The following is a 4,909-nucleotide window of genomic DNA, read 5'->3' as shown; positions in this document are numbered from 1 at the left end:
ATTACGTGGGGTCACAAGTAATTTAAATAAAACACGCCCACATCATCCACATTTGAATTAGGCGGACTTACGCCCGCCCATATACGCTACGCCGCCGTAACTTCGGGCGTAAGATCTTTCAGAATACACTACTCGCCTGACTGAGTTACGGCGGCGTAGCGCATATAAGATGTGCTACGCCCGCAGAAACATACGCTAATCTTTCTGAATCTGGACCAGTGTGTTTTAGGTAGGATAAAAAAAAAATAAGCAAAATACGCTCTATTGTTTTTAGGCTGTACTACGAGTACAAACAACAACTAACATACACATATGTTGTATCACTGCGATCATCGGGAGCAGGAAAATTTATTTTGGGTTGTTCTTTGGTGGTAGGTTATGGTAGTAGCAAGAAATATACAGCTAACTTAACCACATGTCGAGCGGCTAACGGCGATATACGTTGGCAGAATGGCACGGCGTACCTGTACGTCGCTTTGAATTTGCCGCTGTGCGGGTGCACGCTCGCGCCCATCGTGTGCTCCGTGAGCGTGCCCGCGGGTTCCGCGGACTCTAAGTTCGCCGGGTGCCAGTGATCGTCTCATGAAGAGGCAGAACGGGGAGATGCCTATGTAAACAAGGCATTTCCCTGTTCTGCCTAGCAACATGACAGAGATCTACTGACCCCTGTCATCGGGAGCAGTGATCTCTGTCATGTTCTAGGTAGCCAACCCCACCACAGTTAGAATCACTCCCTAGGACACACTTAACCCCTTGATCGCCCCCCTGGTGTTTAATCCCTTCCCTGCCAGTGTCATTTACACAGTAATCAGTGCATTTTTATTGCACTGATCGCTGTATAAATGACAATGGTCCCAAAATAGCGTCAAAAGTGTCCGATGTGTCCGCCATAATGTCGTAGTCATGATAAAAATTGCAGAACGCCGCCATTTCTAATGAAAAAAAATGCAATAATACGACTCCCTATTTTGTAGACACTATGGGCCAGATTCTTGTAGAACAGCGTATCCTTGCGGCGGCGTAACATATCCGATTTACGTTACGCCTCCGCAACTTAGATGGGCAAGTGCTGTATTCTCAAAGCACTTGCTCCGTAAGTTGCGGCGGCGTAGCGTAATTCGGCCGGCGTAAGCCCGCCTAATTCAAATTTGGATCGGGGGGGCGTGTTTTATGCAATACTACTGTGACCCGACGTGATTGGCGTTTTTTCGGAACGGCGCATGCGCCGTCCGTGGTATTTCCCAGTGTGCATTGCTCCAAAGTACGCCGCAAGGACGTCATTGGTTTCGACGTGAACATAAATGACGTCCAGCCCCATTCACGGACGACTTACGCAAACGACATAACTTTTTCAAATTTTGACGCGGGAACGACGGCCATACTTAACATTGTTGCGCCGCACTTATGCCACCATATAGCAGGGGAAACATTACGCCGGGAAAAGCCTAACGTAAACGTCGTAACTTTACTGCGTCGGCCGCGCGTACGTTCGGGAATTCGCGTATCTAGCTAATTTGCATACTCAACGCGGAATTCGACGGAAGCGCCACCTAACGGTAAAAAAAAAATGCAGTTTAGATCTGACGGCGTAAGAGACTTACGCCTGTGGGATCTAATGGATATCTATGCGTAACTGATTCTAAGAATCAGGCGCATAGATAAGACGGGTCGGATTAGGACTTACGACGGTGTACATGGCGCTGCACCGTCGTAAGTCCTTTGAGAATCTGGGCCTATAACTTTTGCGTAAACCAGTCAATATACGCTCATTGCGATTTTTTTTTTATTTTTTTACCAAAAATATCTAGAAGAATACATATCGGCCTAAACAGAGACAGAAATAATTTTTTAGATATATTTTTGGGGGATATTTATTATAGCAAAAAGTAAAAAATATATATATTTTTTTTATAACACAAAAAATAAAAAATGCAGAGGTGATCAAATACCACCAAAAGAAAGCTCTATTTGTGGGGAAAAAAATATAAAAAAATTATTTTCAAGTAGAATCAATTCATTTATATGGTTCTACGCAATAGAACCATATTGGTTGGTCATTACTACATTTATAGATCTCTGTTAGTACAATGTCAAGAGGTCGACGCGTTTCACATCTTTGCTTCCTCAGGACCTTACATTCTTGATTTTAAATGTAGATTCTGTTCAAAAGAAAGAAGAAAAAAAAGAGGACAAACAAATTCTCTTCTCCCCTTTTTTCTTCTGGGATTTTATTCCCAGTAGGTACCACATTATACAACCTACCAACCCTATGTCTATTGGTATATTTTTTTCTGAATCATATGGTCATCTCATCGCTCCTATTATATATATATATATTTATCTACCTATTGTCTGAAGACACTAGCGTTCGGATTGCTCTCCTATGACACTTGGCACGTCACTTACTGTGGGCTCCTTTCTAGATGTACATCTTCACATCTAATTGGTTGGTATGTCAAAATGAATGTGTTGCACGCCCACCTAATCAAAATGTAAATAATGTTTGTTGTCTTTTTTTCTTCTTTCTTTTGAACAGGATCTCTGTTTAAAAGTCAAGAATGTAAGGTCCTGAGGAAGCAAAGATGTGAAACGTGTCAACCTCTTAACATTGTACTAACAGAGATCTATACATTTAATAATGACTGACCAAATTGATTGGAGGTCGTATTGATTAGAACCATATAATTGAATTGATTTTACTTGAAAAATATTTAGTATTATTTTGTTTTTCAATGTCCTTCACTGGTACCATTAACCACATGCCGACTGCCGTACGCAGATATACCTTGACAGAATGGCACGGGCGGGCAAAAGGACGTATATATACGTCCCCTTTAAGAAGCGGCATTGTGGGCGCATGCGCCCGCCGAGAGCTCCGTGACTCCGACCACGGTCCCGCGGACTCGATGTCCGCAGGCATACCCACGATCGTGTCACTGTGAGGAAGAAGGGGGAAATGCTGATGTAAACAAGCATTTCCCCAGTCTTCCTAGTGACAGGACAGTGATCACAGCTCCCTATAATCGGAAACTGTGATCACTGTCATGTCACACACAGCCCATTCCCCCTACAGTTAGAACACATCCCTTGGCACACTTAACCCCTTCAGCGCCACCTAGTGGTTAACCCCTTCACTGCCAGTGTAATTTTCACAGTAATCAGTGCATTTTTATAGCACTGATCGCTGTAAAAATGACAATGGTCCTAAAAATGTGTCAAAAGTGTCCGATGTGTCCGCCATAATGTCGCAGTCATGATAAAAATCGCTGATCGCCGCCATTACTAGTAAAAAAAATAAAATAATAAAAATGGGATAAAACTACCCCCTATTTTGTAGACGCTATAACTTTTGTGTACCCTTATTGCGATTTTTTACCAAAAATATGTAGAAGAATACACATTAGCCTAAACGGAGGAAAAAATATATATTTTTTTTATATATTTTTTTAGGGATATTTATTATAGCAAAAAGAAAAAAATATAGAATTTTTTTCAAAACTGGCGCTCTATTTTTGTTTATAGCGCAAAAAATAAAAAACGCAGAGGTGAACAAATACCACCAAAAGAAAGCTCTGTTTGGGAAAAAAAGGACGCCAATTTTGTTTGGGAGCGACGTCGCATGACTGCGCAATTGTCAGTTAAAGCAACGCAGTGCCGAATCGCAAAAAGTGGCCTGGTCTTTGACCAGCAAAATGCTGAAGTGGTTAAAGTCTATCACATCAGTCCTATCTTCTAAAATTGTAAGGTACCTGTGATAGGTAGTGTCCGAAGTGGAGCTGGTGTGCTGAGGATTCAGGCGAAAACGTAGGCAGATCAGGTCGGCAACAGATCAGGCAAAGCGGTACACGATCGAAATCCAGAGAATCAGGCAGGCAAAGGTCATACACAAGCACAAGCTGGCGGTGAAGTACAAAATCAGCAGTCTAGAGAGTAGTCAGGAATTCAGGCAGACATTGATGAACGATTTTGGGTTGGAGATACTTGACTGGCCTGCACAGAGTTCTGACCTCAACCCAATAGAACACCTTTGGGATGAATTAGAGCGGAGACTGTGAGCCAGGCCTTCTCGTCCAACATCAGTGCCTGACCTCACAAATGCGTTTCTGGAAGAATGGTCAAACATTCCCATAGACACACTCCTAAACCTTGTGGACAGCCTTCCCAGAAGAGTTGAAGCTGTTATAGCTGCAAAGGGTGTGCAGAAAAAGAGTCGCCCTTGGGATTTTAAATGAGGTGGTCACAGTTTGCCACTGAGTAACAAAAATAGTAACAGTATAGATTTTTTTATTAAAATAGATGTACATACATGAATAATACAGCATGGTAGCTCAGCCAATGGATTTGCACATAATAAAAGGTAATTAAAATTGATACAAACGTTATACAATGCAGTATATACAAATGCACGCCTCAGAGAACCCGACGCACGTTTCGCGAGATCATTGCTCGCTCAGCAGGGGTGGATGCAGATGGAATGTATCTAAAATAGATTAAGGGCTAGATTCAGGTACAGCGGCGTACCTTTTGCCGGTGTAGCGCATCTCAAATGCGCTACGCCAACGTAAATCAGGGAGCCCAGAACAGTATTCTCTAATATCTTGCGCCGTACGTTGCGCCGGCATAGTTTAAATAGGCCGGCGTGAGGCCGCCTAATTCAAAATAGGCAGGAAGGGGATGTGCCTCATTTAAATTAGCCGTGACCCCATGTAAATGAATGGCCGTTCTTACAGCGCATGCGTGCGCATGCTCAGAATCACGTCGCAAATACTCCCTAAGAAACGTTGGCTCAATGCTTTCTAAGTGAACGTAACCTACGCACAGCCCCATTCACAAACCACTTACGTAAACAACGTAAAATTCGACGGCTGTTCCGACGTACATACCTTAGCATTGGCAACGCCTCATATAG

The sequence above is a fragment of the Rana temporaria genome, chromosome 8, assembly GCF_905171775.1.
Source record: "Rana temporaria chromosome 8, aRanTem1.1, whole genome shotgun sequence".
Classification (NCBI taxonomy): Eukaryota; Metazoa; Chordata; class Amphibia; order Anura; family Ranidae; genus Rana; species Rana temporaria.
The sequence above is the reverse complement of the archived record's forward strand: the minus strand, read 5'-3'. Positions refer to the sequence as shown.